Source organism: Schistocerca gregaria, chromosome 2 (genome assembly GCF_023897955.1).
Source record: "Schistocerca gregaria isolate iqSchGreg1 chromosome 2, iqSchGreg1.2, whole genome shotgun sequence".
NCBI classification, from domain to species: Eukaryota; Metazoa; Arthropoda; class Insecta; order Orthoptera; family Acrididae; genus Schistocerca; species Schistocerca gregaria.
Genome location: NC_064921.1, coordinates 454,528,111 through 454,550,813, shown reverse-complemented (window position 1 = coordinate 454,550,813; position 22,703 = coordinate 454,528,111).

The window sequence follows — 22,703 nt, the reverse complement described above, 5'->3', positions numbered from 1 at the left end:
ATTAATCCACTGTTAAAGGATTTAATAATTACTGGTTTTCTGAAGCAACGTCGCCGGACTGAGAGTACGTGAATTGCGTTGTTAACTTTCGCTTACATTCGAATCCCACAGTATCGTCAACCCTAATCGGGTTTTTGTGTCCACTGGCGCACACGGACCTTTCTGATTCTTGGCGTCTCGAACTTTTTCATTATTCGTTGTTTTATTTGATGAGAGTTGTTCTGTTTCTTCTGGGTATTCAATTTATGAAAAGTGTAATGCTTTTTACCACTGGCCACCGGCGGTGAAAAGAGTGCGAGGAGGGGCTGAGGGTGCCGGATGGACTCAAGGAGTGTGCCTCCCTCCGCACAGCATAGTTTTGCAGGTGCTCAGACTAATTTCGGCCGATAATCTTCCCGCACGTCACGGTCTCTGATCCTCGTTACATGAGTGTTTTGCCCGTTTCTTCATTTGGGTCTCTGCCTGCATGGATGCATTAGGATCGATCTGGGTAAATTTTGTCGTTTCTGTTGGAGTATTCCTGTTTACCAGATATTCTAATGATGGCGGAACCGATAAACTATGTCATTCCAATTGCAATGTAAATTTTTAGTAAGCTTTCTTGGATTTTAAAAGATGGCGATTAAATTCCACAAGGTGATGAACTGAAGAGTTCGATGGATATTTATGTACTACTAAAATTACGGAAAGGGAAGTAATGATATGACTGGTACTTTCCTATGTCTTCCGACGTAAAAAGTCACCCTCTTTCTGCCGAAAGCTTTCTCAAAATCGGCGGAAGACCGGTCAGGCTTTCAGGGTAGCATCTCGCCTTCGGGATGGGAAACTGCCCTTTGGAAAGAAGAATGATCGAGACCATGAGGAAGCAGAAGACAATGGAAACCACTGCATAATAGAAACGTAATGTGTGTCCACAGACATGAGGTTGTGGAGCGGCGTATGGAATTTATTTGTTGAATAATAAATGTGATGTCTTTCCCACCGATTTGTGGGACGGCGGGAGGAAATATTGTTATTAAAATGTGGAATGTTCCTATGATTTATTTAATGCTGTTGTTTGCCGTTCTCAACACTGGCTCTCTAACGACAATATTGGCAACCAGAAAGTGGTTAACAAAACGTGAAGCCTGTAATTAGAATTCCTAGTGCCCACTTCATCTGAGAAATACACTTATAGCTACAGTTTATAGCTCTGAGGAATTAGAAGATTGTCTGGGATTCATAATAAAAAACTGTTCACTCTAAAATGTTCACTATATTCCGAAAGTCAGACCAAAAAGAATCCACACAATCCATCTACCAGAGCAGTTCAAAGTCTAATGCGCTGATACAACTATAACTGTTTAAATTAAATGTTTAAGTGAATGCTCGGCAGAATTTGATGATAATGTTCATTAAACGCCACGCTGAATAATGGTAGAATGTCTGTCCCGCGGCGGCACGTGAAAATACGATATACGCAAATTGAATACAGATCAGTAAAGTCATCCCAGAATTAACACTCCACTCGAAAATAATTTCATGGTTACGCGTATCCCGAGTAACTTATTACGACATCCGAGGCTGTTTATAGCAATGATACCAACGCGACGCGACTCCCGGCACAGATGGTTCACTGATCAGCGTATGGAGAGAATAGGGGCCTTTTTTCTTCGCGCAGCGTTCTTATATATAAAGCCGTGGTGCGTATGGCTAAGGGAACGCCTGATTAAATTTGCTGTCCCGACCAGCCACTGGGCTAGTAATGCACCACTTTAAGTCATCAAATAAATCATTGCTTCCTTTGCTGATGGCCAATGAAGCTCTCAATTTAAATGTGCAGTCAGCACACAGGTAAGTAATCATAATAAAAGTCTGATGTGGCTAAGTACAATATTTTGGGCAAGAGAATTAATTTAATTACACTACACGCAGTAGACGAGCTCTGAACTTGCTCTTTGGAGATACGCTATGGCTATAGTTTTATAATTATTCTGTTGAAACGTCTCATATCTTTATGATTGTAGCGTGTCTCCATTCTACTTAAATTTAAACATCCTAGCTTTATTCATTCACCTACTTAATCTATCTTGCTTCCTTAATTTTTAAGACAAAAACCAGACAATTATGTTTTTCAACTAAAATTTTAATTTGTGGGATCCAGAACACTGTTTCTACTAAATTATTATGCAAACGGGATCTAAATATGAATTTTTAAGTTTCTAGCTCTTTTCTGTTGCGCCAATGATTTTTCCAGAAAAACGTCTAAATTTCGAAAGTGGTTAAAGTTATTGCACTGATATTCAATACGTATTGATTTAGTATTACTCCTGACATGCTAGAAACGTTTCAGGTTATTTACTTCATTTTAAAGTATTGCGCAACATTTATGACGTTAGATCTAGTCACAGCGGACTGGCTGGCACACAATGGAAAGACAGCTGTGAATTTTATACGGCGTGAGTAGGCTGCTTCCGTACAAGGTCTGTAATTAAGAAAGTGTCATGATGATATCCGATTTGTTTAAAGATTAGAGATAAGTCCCCCTTTCGGATCTCCGGGAGTGTACTCATATGGGGGAGGTAAATATTAGGAGAGAATTGAATGACCAAATAGCACAGCCGGTGTGCCCTGTCGAACAGCACAGCACGCTTCTTAGCGCTGTAGTCACTGTTATGTGTGACTTCTCCTTATGTTTGTGCTGTGTCGAATGACGTTTCCCTTGGTACTAGCGATCATTTTTTTGTGTACGTGACACTGGTACCATCAGATCGCGGATGCTCCGGGACATGTGGCTGCCATGGGACAGCTAGGTGAGTCTACAGTGGATGCAGTTGGCAGACCTTCGGCATGCCGGTGAAGGACCAGCCACCTGCACGACGGCCGAGATCGTCAGGTCGGCGGACTGGATCCGGGTGTGTTGGAGTCAGGGTGACAGGCTGCTGTACCTAGAGGAAGCCTGGGGCCACAGGGGCACTGGCTGACAGGCATTTATGTTACAAAGTAAATCATTCAGTCTTTGACGGTCACAATGGGCGTTACTCCAACAGTTGTGTTTGTTGCTTTGCAGAACATTTAAATAAACTGTGCTTTCACATTAGGAAATAGGGATTGCGAACAGAAAGGCCAATTATTTACAGTGAGCAGACAGCTGCCTCTTTTGAAATATAGCTTTCAGTTATAATAGGAGTCCTTTGTATGAATGTGAGAAGTGCAAATTACTCGATGAGACCATCTTGCTATCATTTCGAACAAGAGTACTGCTTTTTAAAAGTTTGGACCTATACTGTGTGAGTCACCTAACGTTACCGCTGGATATATATCTTAAACCACATCAAATACTGACGAATCGATTTCACAGAGCGAACGTGAGGAGAGGGGCTAGTGTAATTGGTTAATGCAAACCATAAATACACGGAAATATGTTTTTTAACACAAACCTACGTTTTTTTAAACGGAACCCCGTTATTTTTGTTAGCACATGTGAACATATAAGCAAATACGTAATCAGTGCCGTTTGTTGCTTTGCAAAATGTTAATTACATCCGGAGGTATTGTAACCTAAAGTTGACGCTTGAATACCACTACTCCGCTGTTCGATCTTGTGTATCGGAGAGCACCGAATTACGTAGGGATCCAAAGGGAACGGTGATGGGCCTTAGGTACAGAAGAGACTGGAACAGCACATTATGCCCACATGCTAACACCTTTTTATTGGTCTTTTTCAATGACGCACATGTACACTACCATGAGGGGTGAGGTACACGTACACACGTGGTTTCCGTTTTCAATTACGGAGTGGAATATAGTGTGTCCCCACATGTCAGGCCAACAGATGTTCAATGTGGTGGCCATCATTTGCTGCACACAATTGCAGTCTCTGGCGTAATGAATGTCGTACACGCCGCAGTACATCTGGTGTAATGTCGCCGCAGGCTGCCACAATATGTCGTTTCATATCGTCTGGAGTATCCCACAGAAAGAAGTCCAGAAGTGTAAGATCAGGAGAACGGGCTGTCCAATTTATGCGTCCTCCGCGTCCTATGAAACGCCCGTCGAACGTGTACCTCACCCCTCATGGTAATGTACATGTGCGTCAGTGAAAAAGACCAATAAAAAGGTGTTAGCATGTGGACGTAATGTGCTGTTCCAGTCTCTTCTGTACCTAAGGTCCATCACCGTTCCCTTTGGATCCCTACGTAATTCGGTGCTCTCCGATACACAAGATCGAACAGCGGAGTAGTGGTACTAAAGCGTCAACTTTAGGTTACAATATCTCCGGATGTAATTAACATTTTACAATGCAACAAACGGCACTGATTACGTATTTGCTTATATGTTCAGATGTGCTAACAAAAATAACGGGGTTCCATTATAAAAAAATACGTAGGTTTGTGTTAAAAAACATACTTCCGTGCACTTTTGTATGGTTTGTATTAACCATTTACACTAGCTCCTCTCCTTACGTTCGGTCTGTGAAATCGATTCGTCAGTATTTGATGTGGTTTACGAAATATATCCAGCGGTAATGTTAGGTAACTCACCCTGTATTGTAGGCAGATGGTAAACTAATACGTATTGTCTTAAGTATTATTAATTTTTTAAATCTATTATCATTCAACAATTTAGTTACGTGTCTACTGGCTGGACTGTTTCAGTAATGATGTCCGTGATGTATCCGCTGGAGTTTCTCTATTTTACTCACGTAATGCACGGTTTATTACTCTTTTTTCATACACATCTAACCATATGCTACATACAATGCATACAAAACTATCGTTATCTAAAAAGATATCTAAGACGTAACTCCGAAACATGTTCGTGATATGTATCTCCTCATTATTTTGGAATCTTTCTGTATTGGATGTATGTTATCTGTAGTAAAGTGAGTATTAATCCACACGAAGATTTACCATAAACGCAGTTCTCCAGACAATGAATTCATTCTTTGATTGACACTCATTGCATCGTCTGGGGGCTATAGTACTTGTTAGTGTGTGTTACAGTTATTGCTGATAGCTATTCCTTTTTTTTTTGACAACATCTGCTATGGCAAAGGGTTGTTAAATTTTCTTCACTGTCGTCGCGGAGTTGCCTCTGTATGGTATTCTGTCTCTCTGATATACACATAACATATAGTAGTACACCAAATTGGAACATTTCCTGTCTGTGTCATTGTACAATAGTTAAATATAAATGGTTTCCATTCTCCAACGCTGACAAATATTCTCCGAAGGTTTCCCTCGATTCTAAGACATGTGTCGGAAATGGAAATCTCCTCCTGAAATTTTATGGCACCTTCTGCCCCACTATAAGCTCATCTGATATTCAGTTGCAAAGACACATCTACAGTGGGTCAGAATTAAAACAGTCTTCTCTACCTATAGGAGTAGAGATTGAAAAGAGTAATAAAAACAATAATACTAACATTCTTGAAAGTTCTGCCTTTTTCTGGGCTGGCTACACTGCACCATCTCACTCAGATCACTACTTCAATTGCAACAGACTTGTATCCTGCCACTCACCTGGCTACTAGAGACTTCGCAATATTCATGGCCTTGGGTTAGTTTACTTTTTGTACTCTGCTTGATACTAGTGCATGAGAACTGGACGGATCTGGAACCATATTGCAATTTTGTTTGTACCTTGTCTTCAGTTGATCAATAAATTTAATTGAGTCTTAAGAAAAGTTTGTAATTACTCTCCTCTGTTAGTGATGAGATGAAGAGGAAATGTTAGAAAATCTAAAACTTTAGAAGCATCCATCTCGTTCCAGTGGAGCAAATAGTTTTTCATACAGGTAGACTATGTAAAGATGTGCACATCCGTTAATCGTTAAATTGAATAAGCTTTTCAATACCACCGACTAATGAATAGCTATTGTAGTTTAGTCTAGCCATAAAAATACCTGGTAAGGACAACACCTGAAGAATGCAACAGTAACGGAGACAAAGTAGAAGCCAAATCAAATGGCATGCATCAGTTAATTGATAGGATACAGGCAAACTCTAGTTACCTAAATAACTTTGTCATTTCGTTATGTCGTTCCCACTTCCCCGAATAAACCATTAGCGTACTACTCGTTAAAGCTGATGTTATGCTCATCGTCTTGTACGTGAAATTCAAGTCTGTGAGCTCTCGCTGCTGCTTTCTCATTGAAGCGAAACTTTCGCTTTAAAAGCCACGGCCGGTAGCGTTTCACTGTCTGCCGGTAGCGGCTCTCTCAATAGATTTTCCTGGCCGGAGATTACATGACGTCCGGTGAAAGGACACGGAAGTAGAACTTACAGGAAGTAGAACTTACAGCCAGAGACGCTTCCGTTGAGTCATTTCCCGAGCATTTCACTCTGAAATGTGACAAGCAGAACCATTTACGGTATGCGTATATTTTCCTCAAGGATTGCGGGATGCAGTATGTCAACAGCTTCACGTCCATACATTGTACGTCCGTCTGGCTTTTAGCAGAGGTAAAGAAGGAAAATTCAGTATATGGCACCTTCCCTTTGCAGCCGTATCGCCCTGCTACAGGCTCTCGAAAATTACCCTCCCATTAAACAAATATTCCAAACAGCGGAGCAAACGTAAATGAGATCTTTGAATTCTCTTTGAAATACTCCTCTGACGTACGTGGGAAGGGCTGACGAAATTGCTCAACTGGATGTGAAAGGCTTTTTGCAGTGCTATACGTTCTAAGGCTTATACCTTTACGTGCTTTAAATTTGCATAACGGAGCACAATTTCAGAACACACACAGATAGATCGATCAAGCTGTTTAAAAAATTGAAAGCGCCCGTAATTGTGCACGTTCTCGCTATTAAAGTCTCCAGTCAATATGAATTATGCTAAAAACGAACAGCATCCATCTAATCAAGAAACATTTAGACGTTACAAAGTAATCAATTAACTTAGTGTATGGAACCCAATACTTCAAAGCTTCCCCTGGAATGTTCGAACTTAAGAAATTAGAGCTCTTTCGTGTCATTAGCTCCTTCATAATAACACTAGGCAAATTTGCTCCCTTAATGAAAAAGAATGTACTCTTCTCATCCACTGAAATATCATCGTAAATTTATAATTTCTTACAGTTCAGTGAGCTAATATTTTTTTTCTTCTGTTTTACTATGCGTTGATGTTGTACGACTGTTAAGATGATGTTCCTCCTTCCATTATTGTTTTGCTTAAGTATCAGTGTTATGTGTATCATTCAAGTAATAAATCTCGCTTCACTGTTCCATATGAAACATTTAATGTCTTAAATTAAATGTCTGTTTTCGTTTTGTCTGGTCAATATTTCATTTATGTTTACACAAGTGAAGGTCTGTGATAAGTGTAGTTGATAAATTACTGAAATCAGACATTCCTCTTAGAATACGGAAAAGGCGTTGCATTCTACTCATTTCCTAGTGAAATTTTTTCTCTCGCACAGTAAATTCACTGTGTGAAACTTGTTTGTGTTATCTACACACCTTCAAATATGATAACATCTATAAAGTGCGTATTAAAAATCGAGGAAGTTCAAAATGGGTCTAGGCACTATGGGACTCAACATCTGAGGTCATCAGTCCCCTAGACGTAGAACTACTTAAACCTAACTAACCTAAGGACATCATACACAACCACGCCCTAGGCGCCGGCCTTTGTGGCCGAGCGGTTCTAGGCGCTTCAGTCTGGAACCGCGCGACCGCTACGGTCACAGGTTCGAATCCTGTCTCGGGCATGGATGTGTGTCCTTCGGTTATTTAGGTTTAAGTAGTTCTAAGTTCTAGGAGACTGATGACCTCAGCTGTTAAGTCCCATAGTGCTCAGAACCATTTCAACCATTTGAACGCCCGAGGCAGGATTCGAACCTGCGACTGTATCAGCAGCGCGGTTCCGGATTGAAGTGCTTAGCACCGCTCTGCCACAGCGGCCGGCAGTCGAGGAAAAGTGATCACGTAGATCGAAGGGAAATATATATCCAACTATAACTGCGATATGGAAATTAATGTGTAGAACTGAATTAGCAAAGAGAGGGAAACGGTATCGTTGCTTAGAAGGAAATATTGTCAGCACATCGCATTGTATCCTTTTCTGCAAAAATATCTCCGTTCTTTGGCAAATTGTGTATACTGCAAGAGTTTGGTCTCGTCTGGACTCGGATGTTTTCCGTGAGACAACTGCAAACAAAACTGATCTAATGCATACGATTCTTATCACGACACAGATAAAATTCTTAATCAGAAACGTACATATGAAAAAAAGATTTTCACCCCACGAAATGAGTAATGAATTGTCGAAACTAGTCATTCCTGCACTGGTAACTTTCAGAGAAGAAGATCTACTTGTTAATGAATTACTGTCTTGAAATGGATCGTGGTTAATGAAATGGCGAATCTCGCAGCTGGCCTTCGGGTTTGCACCATTATACTAGGAATGCAAACGACATTACACATTTGTTTCATCGCAGCCAGTGGTCCTCTTAACAAACAGTGTAAATCGCAGTTACGAACTTTCTGTTCGTGGTACAGGCTCAGGTTTCATAGCCATCATCAAGCCAAATTAACTTATCCAGTCCACAAGTAGAGTAGGTGCTCCTAGCCGCACCGTACTGCAAAAATGTGTCACTCACCAGCGGAGCAATTTTGTTCAAATGATAGTTGTGATGACCGACACTGGTCATCACGAAATTTTTTCCTCTTCTACATCTCACAGCTTTGGCACTGAGCCTGTTCCGTCTTTACAGACTGTCTGTCCATCTCTTAGGTATGTAAACTCTTGTTAGTTTGGGAACTTGCTTAGTGCCTATTCTTTCTAGATGTGGCGGTATTTGGTTATTATACCCTGAATGGGCCTTACTTTTATTTCTTGTCGCACAGTTTCGTTTGTTGTAAGGTCAGTTATGTGGCAGCCTTTTGTTCGTCCTTGAAATTTCACGTGTGCAGCCGAACGGGATTGTCGCGTAGTCTCAGGCGCCTAGCTACGGTTCGTGTGGCGCGGAAACGAATTTTCCTGTGCGCGATGGAGCGGTGTAAACAGTACATACGTATAAGCGGTTACCATTAAAATGCATCAGTTTTTTGGCATAGTGTATTTGACTGATAATCGAATTGAGAAAACAGTTATTTCATTCACCAAAGGTCTCTTCGATTTTGTTAGTTCCATTACTACTAAGTAGATGAGATCAACTATGCTATTGTTTGTAAAAGTTTATATCAGCGCACACTTCGCTGCAGAGTGAAAATCTCATTCTGAAACCGCCAAATATTAGAAAATCTCCTGCATTTATGTACAAGGCGCAACTCATCAAGTTAAATTTGAGAGTACATTTCTTATAAGATTTGCCTTTGAAATATCTGACGCTAGATGCGGTTATATCGTGAAGTAAAGTTAGTGAATTGCGATCTTGTGCCATCGAAATGATCTTCGTTTCAGTTACAATATTTTCACAACATACAGGTTTTTCAAGAGCGAAAGATATTCACAGTATTCTAGTAGACATATTCCGGATTCCGTAAGGTAAGTGTACATCGAGAACTTCGGATAAGCAATGGTGGTGCGTGGTCCAAGAAATAGTTTCCAAAAAGTCACCTATTTCAACTTCTCTGCAAAAGTTGTTTCTGGATTATGCGCAAGAGCCAAAGGTGCTCCTTACAATTTCTTCTTCGTGAGATATATTATATGGAGTACTTCAGAGATAATAAGGTAACATCTGTGTTAGAGAATCTGTGAAGTGTTAAGTTATAAATAGGACTCTGACACCCAGTTAGTCTTCGCTGTAAATAAGCTTCCCTGTGTTAGATTTTGCTTGAAGTCAGACTGCGTTATTCCCTTCATTGGTCAAGATACTGAGAGAACCACCTATGTTTCGGTTGAGAAAACAACCTACGTTTCTGGAGTGAAGTCAGAATGGACTTTCTGGTGAGAGATATATGAGTACACTTGCCTCAGAGGTGCCATCTAGAACGCACTTCACTTTAGACAGCAGCAGAGAGAGACGTCTGTGACTTAGAGAGGAGTACAGAGGTCGAGCTGGACACGGAAATCCAGGAGCCACTGGCCTCCTTCCACGCTCATTTCGTCTGTGAGTGGTAAGAATGAGGCTGCAATAAAATCACAGAGCCGATGCGAAGCTACGTAATCTGGATTGGGGTTTAATTGCAATATTGACAGTTGTTAGTTTTCTGAGTGATGTAGTTTCATATTATTGTTTCATGTGTCCGTCCACGTGTGCCAATCACTACAACACCATTTTCTTCTATTACATTTTTATATACGCTATTCAATGAGTAATTCATTTTATTTGAAATCATGTTAGTCAATCAAATCGTTATACAGCACACAGTTCCCCTTGCTAGTTGGATGAACTCTTTCATTAAGATAAATATGTATGGTGTGGTTACCGCACTTCCATGCTTGATTGGGCCACTACGAGTAGTTTTCATTCAGTAAGATAAAAAAAATTGAGGATGTGTTAGATGACGATCAATCTTGCTTTAGGAAATGTAAAGTCACCAGAGAGGCAATTCTGACGTCGTGGTGGATAACGGAGGCAAGACTAGAGAAAAATCAAGACATATTCATCGGATTTTTTCGACCCCCAAAAGCGTTCGACAATGTAAAATGGCGCCAAGTATTCGAAATTCTGAGAAAAATATGGGTAAGCTATTGGGAGAGAACGGTAATATACAATATGTACAAGAGCCAAGAGGGAATAATAAGAGTAGACGATCAAGGATGATTAAAAAGTGTGTGCATCGAAGAAGCAATGATGGAAATAAAAAGAAATTGTCAGGAGGGGATTAAAATTCAAGGTGAAAGGTGAATTTCTGATGAACTGGTATTCTGAGTGAAAGTGAAGAAGAATTACATGATCTTCTGAACGGAATAAGCACTCTAACGAGTATAGAATATGAATTGATATTAAATAGAAGAAAGAGCAAAGTAATCAGAAGAAGCAGAAAAGAGAACAGAGAGAAACTTAAAATCAAGATTGAATGTCACGAAAGAGATGAAGTTTAGTAATTCTGCTACCTATACAGCAAAATAACCAATGTCGGATAGAGCAAGTAGGACATCAAGAACAGACAAGCACTCTCACAAAACGCTTCCCTGGCCAAGAGAAGTCTACTAGTATCAAACATATTCCTTAATTTGAGGTAGAATTTTCTCATAATGTACATTTGGGGCACTGCATTGTTTGGCAGTGAAACATAGAGTGTGGGAAATCTGGAGAAAAAGAGACTCGAACCATCTAAGATGTGGTGCTACAGACGAATGTTGAAAATTAGGTGGGCTGATAGAGTGAGGAATGAGAAGGTCCTGTGCCGAATCGGAGAGGAAAGGAATATGTGGAAACAGTGAGAAGGAGAAGGGATAGGATGATAGAACATCTGTTAAGACGTGAGGGAATGACTTTCATACCACTAGAGGGAGCTGTAGAGGGTGCACTATACATGAAGCACCAAATAACTGGGGACGTACGTTACAAGTGCTACTTTGGGATAGAGAGGTTGGCACAGGAGGGGAATTCGAGGCAGGCCGCATTTAAAAAGAGAGAGAGAGACAGAGAGAGAGGGGGGGGGGCTGACATCCGTTACGCGACATCGTTTCTCTTGAATTTGATCGGTCTCATGCGGAGTTTCCGTTCATTGTAGCAGTCATCGGTGATCAGATTTATGGCTTCTTAGGAGATGCAGTATACTTATATTAACTTATATTAGGAAAGGGAAATTAAAAATTTTGACTTTTACAGACGACATTAGAATTCTGTCGGAGACAACGGAGAACTTCAGTTCAATAGAGGGGATAGTGTATTCAAAAGAGGATTCAGCATGAAGAGCCACGGAAGTAAAACGGAGATAAAGTAGTATAACCGAGAATGGGAACTTCTGTGAAGTTTGGGAGGTAGGAGACGACGTGCTGGGAGAACTGAAGTTGTGAGGACGGGTTGTGAGTCATGCTTGGGTAGCTCAGTCGGTAGTGAATTTGTCCGCAAAGGGCGCACGGTTTTAGTCTGCCAGAAAGTTTCTTAGTGTAACCGAATGAAACCAACTGCTAGCTGAATGGCATATGAGACACTTGAAGTAGTAGAAGTAGTAAGTTTTTGCTATTTATCTATAACTTCTTGTGAGCGTAGTCTTAAAGAGAAGTGAAACGTGGACGACAAGCTATACAGAAAACCAGGAACGAGAGTTTTTGTAAATATAGTATTACAGAGGAATGTGTATGAATTGCCTGAAATGAAAAGACACTAAACCGAAGAGTTTCGGGACAAAATTTGACTGACGGGAAGGTGATAGACTGAAGTTTGTGTGGTAGGGCGGGTGGATATCAAAATGGTAGAGGGAGGTCGAGGCTTGTCTATAGTAGAAAACGCTGAGTAAGTGTAGGCTACAGATATAACGCACAAATTAGCACACCTGCACCAGCTTAAAACAAGTTCTTTCACATTTCTGACAACACCAAGACAATAAGAAGAAGAACAACAGCAGCAGCTATTGTAAACGATAATTGTGATCATTCGTCAATAAACGATCGGAAGTGTTGTCAAGACAATGCACACAGACGAAGAATTAGCACCTTGTTAACTCAGTTCCATGTTCCAGCAGATTTCTGCGTGTCGTAGGAGACTGCGTCTGTGCTGTTGTGTTCGGCGCCGGTGCCCTTGTTAAAATGTTCAAATGTGGGTGAATTCCTAAGGGTCAAACTGCTGAGGCCATCGGTCGCTAGATTTACACGCTACTCAAACTAACTTAAGATAACTTGTGCTAAGAACAGCACGCACACCCATGCCCGGGGGAAGTCTCGAACTTCTGGCGGGAGGAGCCGCGCAACCAGTGACATGGCGCCTCTAACCACGCGGCCTCTCCGCGCGGAGATGCCCTCGTTATACAAGACGTCAAATGGCGATAAAAGCCATTCTCGACTCAAGGTAACTTTTCACACTATCAATGAAGCTTTCTTGAAGCTATTTGTGGAATAAATTCGAAAATTCATATCCACTACAACCAAAGAACTTTCTCTACACCATGACTGTGTCTCACTTCCATCCGTCCCAAAATATTCTAGTATCTGAGCATAAGACCTACTGATTGTCTCCGTGCTTGCTAAATTCTACCTCAGCCAGCAAAGCTGCCGCACCTCTCATCAACTGAGAACGCTCGCAACATCATGAAGAGGACGCTAGAACTAGAATTTGGAACAATATTCCTGAAAAGGACACCCAGTCACCCTGCAAGTAGTGCCAAGCCGAATAACTGCTTGAATAAGGGCCAGAGGTGCACCAACGTGTTATTGGCTTGCTCAGTTTATGAACCTCTTTCTCTTTAATAAGTCATATAATTTTTCTGATATTTTCATCACCTGTGTTCCTGCACATTCACATCACATCTACAGATTTTCGTCCTGTTCGGATAATTCCTTCCTGGTGCGTCGGTTCTGTAAATGTGTGTGTGTGTGTGTGTTTGTGTGTGTGAGTGATGACATCTTCACCACTATTTCGAGTGTCCCCGCTCTTAAACGAACTGTACAGCGCCATTCCTGTACACTAGAAATGTCACCACAGGTACATCACGGAGTAGCTTAACCGTTTACCGGAAGTATCAGTGAACTGACTTTCCAGAATATCTGAGATTCAACTGGCGAATTACATCTGGGGCCAAAGCTGTTACGGAAGACAGACTCGCACACGTGATTTTCCAGTTGCTTCAGCTTTTGTCAGTTCTCTGAAAACACGTCCAGCAAGCAACGACTTTAGTAGCAGCTATTTTTCTTCAATGAACTTTGGCACTTTACCCCTCGCTTTCGGTTCCCTAAATCTCAGCTCCTGAAACAGCAAGTAAATTAAGCAAACAAGTAAATTAAATCAAAAATTAGTTGTTTAGTACAGAACAATAAATTTTGATAATCTGTTTCTAATTATTGATTTATTACCGAATGAAGTTACATTAAACGGAATGGAATAGATAGGAACCCAAAGTCCCACTGTACCACTCACTAAAAAATTTTGTCCAGGAAGAAACAAAGAAAAATGGAACGTACAAAAGAAATAACCGTATTCACATTTTCTACATTACTGTTTTGGTAATTTTCTCAGTACTGTTTGAAACAGTGAAAAAATGTCGTAACTTCTAAGACGTCAGTTTGACGCCCTAAGAGATCACCGCCATCACGGTGGAGTACCTGACGGATGAACCGATGCTACGACTATCCACCAACTGGCTCATTTGCTGCCACGGCGACTCCTGCAACCTTGTGGCCGAGCGGTTCTAGGTGCTTCAGTCCGGAACCGCGCTGCTGGTACGGTCGCAGGTTCGAATCCTGCAGCCGGCATGGATGTGTGTTATGTCCTTAGGTTGGTTAGGATTAAGTAGTTCTAAGTTCTAGGGGACTGATGACCTCAGATGTTAAGCCTCATAGTGCTCAGAGCCATTTCAACTGTTTGACTCTTAAACCAATCTTGGCCTTTTTGCGAATATTTTATAAGACCATTCACAAACCATGAAAAACCTTATTCGTATTCACTTCTCCTTGCGTTAATGTCTTGAAGCTTTCTGATTACCTTACAGTATATCTAACTGTACTGTTCGTTACAGATCTTAACTCTAGTTGTGTATACTTCTCTTTATTAGCAATTGTTCTCCACGCTTATTTCTCTTACTATTCTCTACCCCCAAATCCACATCTCGGCTAACCCAACTCCATATTTCTCTGTCACCTTCCTTTCTACATTACCGCTCAGTTTGCCACCGTCAGCTCAACTCCGATCCTGAGCCCTAGAGGTGGAAAACAACGCAACGCAATCCGCCTCCCTACAACCCTTCTTTTCCTTTTTCTTGAGTCATTAGTCTTCCGAATGGTTCCATGCGGCATGACAAGAATTCCTCTCCTTTGTCAGCCTTTTCATCGCAGAACAGCAACTTTAGCCTACGTCCTCGATTGATTGCTGGATGTACCGCAGTCTCTGTCTTCCCCTAATGTTTTACGTTCTATAGCTCCCCGTAGTACCGTGGAAGTTAATCCCTGACGTTTGAAAGATGACATATCATACTGTTCCATCTTCTTGATCAGTGTTTTCCACCTATTCATTTCCAAGCCAATTCTGCGGAAAACCTCCACATTATTTACCCTATCAATCCTCACAGTTTTCAACATTCGTCTGCAGCATCACATTTCACAAGCTTCAATTCTCTACTTTTGGGTTTGTCCACTGTCAGTGTTCCACTAGCTCTTAGTACTGTCCTTCAAACCTACATTATAGCAAATTCTGTCCTCAAATTAAGGCCTGTGTTCGATACTGGTAGACTTTTCTAGGACAGAAATTCTCTGCCAGTGCTAGTCTGCTTATTATGTCCTCCTTGATCCGTCCATCATAGGACATATTTCTGTCTAGGGAACAGAATCTCATATCCCGATGTTAAGTTTCTCACCTTCTTATTTCTTCTACTTCTCATTACATTCGTCTTTCTTCAGTTTACTGACAATCCGTATTCTGTACTTGTTAGACAACTTGTTCTCTTCGATTTACTGGCAATCCATATTCTGTACTTGTTAGAATATTCGTTTCATTCAGTAGATCCTGTAATTCCTCTTCGCCTTCATTGAGGACAGCAAGGTCATGAGCGAATCTTATTGTAGATATCCTTTCACCCTGAATTTTTATCCCCGCTCTTAAACCTTCGTTTTATTTCTGTCATTGCTTCTTCGATGTGTAGATAGAACAACAGAGGTGAGAGACTACATCCCTGTCTTACACCATTTTTAATTTTGCAGTGTCAGTCTTGATCTTCCAGAGTTACTATTCCCTCTCTGTTCTTGTGCACACTGTAAACTACCCGCATTTCCATATAGCTTACCTTCATTTTTCTTAGAATTTCGAACATATTGCAGTATTTCACAATGTCAAACTCTTTTTCCAGATCATCAGCTCCTATGAATTCGTCTCGAATTTCATTTCCTTCCATTACCAACCGCAACGTCTGAGCTTGCCTCACTGGTGTCTTTACATTTCATAATGCCAAACTGATCTTTATATAACACAGTTTCAATTTTCTTTCCCATTCTTCTGTATATTATTCTTGGAATGAACTTGGATGCATGAACTGATAAGCTGAGTATGCGACAATTCTCTTATTTGTCGGTTTTTGCTGTCTTTGGAATCGTGTGGATGACGTTTCTCGAAAGTCTGATGACATATCGCTCAGGATAGCGTTTCGGACACTCAGAATTAACATAAGAGGGGCTCAGAGAGTGTAATAAAAGGAATAAATGAAACCACCTCTTCCCATGTGCTGTTCATATTCACACATTTCGCGGCCTGAAACGACAGTATGTTGTCCACTTTCGACACCTCTGAATAACCTTGCACGATTCAACTGTTCTATAAGGACATCACAGGCCTGCAACGGCGTTGAATGCTACGTAAGACTGTATTGAACGCTTTGGTGTACAGGACAGAACCTGTAGGAGATCTTTATAACCATTCGACGAGATCTGAACGTTATCCACAGCAAAAAATTATGTTTTCTCATTCTTCCTTTCTGCGCCTTCTTGTGGCGTATGTACATCTCGAACGGGTGGAGATGGCGGGGGGGTGGGGGGGGTGGGGGGGGGGGGTGGGAATGGGAGTGGGACGTAGACATGCACGTCAATAAAGCTACAAAGGATCACTCCAAGAATTCAAATCTGGTGAAATACTTAGTCACACCCACATCATTTTCTTTGCACATGTCTTAATACTGGTCATAGCAACACATTTACATTTTAGATAAGCAGTGCAATTAACATTCATATGATTATAGCACCCAAAAAAATTATGAAGTGTCTACATTCACACCGGTTATGTGTCTCAGTTCCCATAAATTCAGGGAATTATTTGAAATAAACACCGTAGTCGATAGTGCAAGAAAGAACATGCGACCAGTGAGAAAGCGTTTGCGTATCTATGACGTTACAACCGTATTGCCTGATCTGTCTGTACACTATAGCAGGTCCGGTTGAACACTTGCATTGATTTATTGTGCAGGTGTTTATGAAATGAACCTATCACCCCATACACTCAGATATGCGCGTCAATGATTTGAAATCACTATTCCCCATGTCATATCTATCCTCTCCTTAGGGCTAGACATAATTTATATTTTACGCGAATAGAAATCTGATCACTTTCGACACATCTGGTGATATTTTAGAGCACTAACCATTGTAACTTTATATTCCAAGAGCGTAAAATTCCCGACAAGTATTGTGATTATCACTTACAGGTGTATAGCATCCGAAAAATTTGATGTGTCCACACTCACACCAGATGTATGTCATTTTGTGGGACCGAGAACAGCTCCTCAGTAGTAAGACCTTCCCAGCACATGGTCGTTATCTATTTGTCGAGGAATAAAGGGTAAAACTACAGATAAAAAGGCACTCGCATCTGTTGTATATGTTACGTAAATTCTTGTACAATAGGCGATATCGCTGGGATGATCCACAGTTCAATGGGCGGTGCATTTGTTGGAGCCCAGTAATGACCTGCACTGTGCTGCTTGAAACCCTCAGTGCACTTCCTTCAGTCAGAGCCGCCACAACACAGAGAGGAATGGAATGGAATGACTTTCATAAGCCCAGACGAACCTGTAACTGCCCTGATCCATTCACATTTTCTGGTATTATCCTCAGTTTTATATATTTTGCAACAATTTTCGAAATATTAGAAAGTTCTTCGTAATTTTAACGCATTTTACCCAAATTTCTATAGCTTAAAATGCGTAACCACATGTGGGTCACAGGAGCATTATGCAGGACGTAAACCCATAGATTTCAGACAGTGTCCACCATCAGTTGTCAACCACACCAGTGAAGAAATGGAATGATTTTCATACAGCTAGGCAAACCTGTAAGTACCCTCATTCCTCTACATACCGGTCAGGTGGGGTACAAGGGTACAGTTGACCTAACTGGTCTCCTTGCGAGTATTCTCCGATTTTTACAGGGAAATTTGAGAAGTACTCAATATGGCGAGTGTTTTCACTGGACCTCTGTTCCCCCTCCTCCCCCCTCCATTTAAACTGATTGGTTGGCGGTCACAATGACAGCCTCTTCACCTCTGAGCACAAGATGCAGCCGGAAACGTTAGAGGAAGTGCCTGCGTGGCTGCCGTCGGCAAGGGTCTCTCGTCGTCTACCGACCACTACTCCCTGGCGTGTGTTTGGGATTGAACTTTTTATTTTTTTTGGAGCGTTATGGCGGAGGAGGGTGCTTGTGTTCTCAAATGTGATTTGTCAAATGTTTGCATGAGATTCTCACACGCTGAAAATATGTTCTGTTATGAAGAAGAATCATCGTAAGGTGGCGGTGAATATTTTAAGCAATCCATGTGACTCCTGCAATATTGTTAAACAATTAATTTAATAGCGTACAGCAAATGGATCATTTCCCATTATTTTTGATAATGCACTTGTACCAGCTCTCCCTTTGTCGCCAACGTCAACCAATAGGAACACAGTGTTCTGAGGAGGGATGAAAATCTTCGTCTGCTGATTTGGACATTTGGTTCACGCATGTGTTTTCACAAACAGGAAGTAATCACCTGAGAGTCAGAGGCAGGGAGCGAGTCTGGAACTGCCCGACCAGTGGAATGCCGCCACCTGATGCTCTGTTTGTGGCTGTGAGATCAAAGGAGGTCGACACGTGGTCCGCTGTCAGTGGTATTTAGTATCACGATCTGTAATTACAGGCGGCCCAAAATGGCGGCTAATGTATCTCATGTTAATTTAAACTGCGGATAACCACAGCGAAACCTCGACATTTTGAAAGAAATAATCTGCACTGGCTGTAGAATACTTTTTATGATTAGTCACGACTTGTTTCGCACAACTAGGAGACTCATCCACAGTTGATAAATATTGTATTAGAAAGAATCTTTATCGCATCAGGATGCGTCTTCTAGCTGCAAAAAATTGGTCATGAGTTTTTATAAAAATGTATCCTACAGCCACTGTGGATTATTTCTTTCATGATATATTCCATTCAGTGCTGCTTATATTTATTTCATCATGGTAGGGGTAGGGGTTGCAGACGTGATTGTACCCAAGTGGCAGAGGGGTGGACCCCTGTCTCTCACAAACTGATTAAATAAAGAATAGGCTAAGTCAATTTAAATGTATACTGTTATTGACATTGGTTTGAATATCATATTACTAGATCCTTTCTCTTCAGCACAGACTGTGACTTTTTCCCGCCAATTTGCAGACAGTGAGGGGTGGGGAAGCGCATTGTTAATGACATAACCATTCAGACTACTTTGCCCTAATTGAATCACTTCTGGGAGGAAATTCCAACTGCTACAATTATTTTCGTAGTAAAAGTGATGAATGACAATAACAGTTAGGATTTGCTAGTGGGTACGTGAGAGAGCAACAACTGAAGAGGCTGATATCTTAAAAATATCAAATTTAAGTTGAAATATAGAGTCGAGGTTGCACCTGGGATTTATTTAGAGTTTTTTTGTCTATTTCGATTAGTGTTGGGCTATTAGTTTTTTGCCATCACACATTCACGATAGAATTTTGATTAATGTAACAAGTTTACATATTTAAAGAAAACGAAATATACTTTTATCAGTTAGGAATAAATTTTAGTCATCGAGTAATTATTTACCCACGATGATTTTTGAACTACTGGTTGTGAAAAGGAAAGAATTAATTATCACATTTAGCAAGTAGTGTAAACATTATCAAGTTAGCAATCAGATCTAGACAATTTGATTGAGAATAATTAAAGCCAACGATGGTCATTTTCAAAGACTAGCTCCTTATAGCTTAAGACATTAAACCAATTTCTTAAGAGGTTGGCACTGAAAGATTACGATTAATTAAATACTGGAGTTAGCCAGATTATTTCTAAAAGATTTACCAAAGTAATGAACTGATATGTATCTAAAGATTACATTAAACGTTTTTTAGTAATAGAACAAAAAAACATAGGTAGTCCCTAAAGAAGTTTATTTAAGGCGCCTTAGTAACAATTTGTATCTCTGAATTTGGATGCCAGATTCTATTACGAAAATTACTTTATTTCCGACAGTTTTCCACAATCTAATTGTTTGTAAGTAACTGATGGTTTATAAATGCTAAAGTCTTAACTATCGTGATACTGAAAGTTGCATATTTACTCTAGATGAGATATTTCAGTTATGTAGTGGAATATTGTTACATGATAACTTACGTATTCTTACGATACATGTAATGGAAGAATTTACAAAGACGTCGCTTCATTAGTAGTGAGTTGGCTTGTGCATTAGCTGTGCTGAATATTGATAGGTCTTGTTTTTGGTAAATAAGCAAAAGCTAAATAAGAACAATTTAATCGAAGGTGTGTTAGTGTTGGAAGGCAGAACTACTAATTCGATGAAGTACTTACTGGTCACGTAGTTCCTTGTACAGTCTTTCTAGGAACCTATGATCTTCTGAGAGGTTGGACAGAATTCTATTGCTCGTCTCCATGTGTAATTTTCAGTTTCATTTAATCTATATTTTTCCTCGATTTTCTCGTATACTGAGACGAAGTGATACCTGAATGCTTTAACACGACTAATTAAATGGACACTTGTAGGCGGCAGTTCCACCACACTGAAAGCTCTTACAGTGAAAATAGAACAGATCAAATAAGTCAAATAATCAGATACGCCCTTGTGGAGCCCAATATTGTGGAAGTTCGAGAATCCTACTTTGTTTATTTCAGGAGGAACGCTTAGGATATATCAAGAGTTTTTTAACAGCAGATGGAATATGACGTATTGGCTAGAACTTATATTCCTTCTCGTCTTCTACAAAATGGAAATTACTTGAAGGAAAAAACAGGAGATAGTTTAAAACGATTGTCGGGTACTCGGCGAAATTTTCATTACAATTCTGTTTCAGTAATAGGAAAAAACGCGGGAACAGTGTTGAGCACAGTGAAAGACATGAGTGACTCATCGAAGACATACCTTGATACAATATTTGTAGTAGGCTTCCACCTTTGAGCTATACGTGACATCACATTTTTTACCTACATCAACATCTGGTGTACGGTACTGGAGGATGCAAATTTAGTCCATTTATATCTAAAGTCTCCCAAAAGGACTTTGGATAGAGGACTCACCAAATTACAAACTACGAATGAAATTTTGTTGACGGAACTAACTAGAATTATGGATAATGCTGATACTTTCTGCACCAAAAGTGCAATGTTATGGTCATTAACAGTGACGAATGAGAAATAAGAGGGGTAAATAAACAATATCGGATGAACTACCTTACAATGCTGAATTATCGATACAAGAAGTAGTTCGTCGATCAGTGTCTGCATGCACACACCGATTTATACAAGAATTGTCACATCAATACACAGCCATGAAGGAAATCATCAAAATTTTCCATATTGTTCAAACTAAATTTATGCTTCAGGTTTTCGATACGCTGTCGCTCTTGTACTGGAGAATTCGATAAGCACTTTAAGATGAGTTTGATTAAAAGCAGTTGTTGCAAGAATAAAAAGGCATAGCAGACATTCATGTGTAACGGATGCGTGGGTGAACGTTTTTGCTGCTAGACGGACAGCCTAAGATATTCTTCGTCACAATTGAATGAGATTTCAGTGAATCATAACCCTGTACATCACTTAAAATCCAATATTTCTTTCTAATTTGTGTCTCAGTCACCTCGTACCAGATACTATTTTGTAAACTGAAACTATAAAAAATTATCGTTGCCCTACCCTGTATGTTAAACTAGGAACGAAATGCTACTCTGCCAATTTAATCAACGGAATGAAACGTTTTGAATTGATTTCAACGACGTTATTGAGAATTCAGCAAAATAAAGGTGCGAAATCATTTACTGTTATAATGTCGGTTTTCTTTATTTTTTTTATTTTTAGTCTTCTGACTGGCTTAATGCAGTCACCCACGAATTCCTCTCCTACGCCAAGCTCTTCGTCTCAGAGAGGCACTTGCAACATACGTCCTCAACTATTTGCCGGATTTATTCCAATCTCTGTCTCTACAGTGTTTGCCCTCTACAGCTTCCTCTAGTACCACGGAACTCATTACCTCCTGTCTTAAAAGATGTCCTATCATCCTGTCAGTGTTTTTCACATGCTCCTTTTGTCTCCGATTCTGCCCTAATCCCATAATTCGTTACCATTTCAGTCTACCTAATTTTCAACAATCGATTGCACCTCATCTCACATGCTTTAATTCTCTTCTGTTCCGGTTCTCCCAGAATCCATGTTTCACTATCTTACAATGCTAAGCTCCAAACGTACATTTTCAGAAAGATTTTCCTCAAATTAAGGCTTATGTTTGATACTAGTAGATTTCTCTTGGTCAGGAATGCCCTTTTTGACAGTGCTAGTCTGCTTTTGACGTCCTCCCTACTTAGTCCATCATCGGTTATTATTTTGCTGCCTAGGTAGTAGAATTCCTTAACTTCATCCACTTTGTTACCATCAATACCGATGTTAAGTTTCTCGCTGTACTCATTAGACAGTTCATCCCATTCAGCAGATGACGTAATTGTTCTTTACTTTCGCTCAGAACAGGAATGTAATAGCGAATCGCATCATTGACATCCTTTCGCCTTTAATTTTAACTCCATTCCGGAATTTTTTTATTTCAATCATTACTTCTTCGATGTACAGATTGAACAGTAGGGGCGAAAGAATACATATCTATCTTACACTCTATTTAATCCGACCACTTCCTTTTTGCT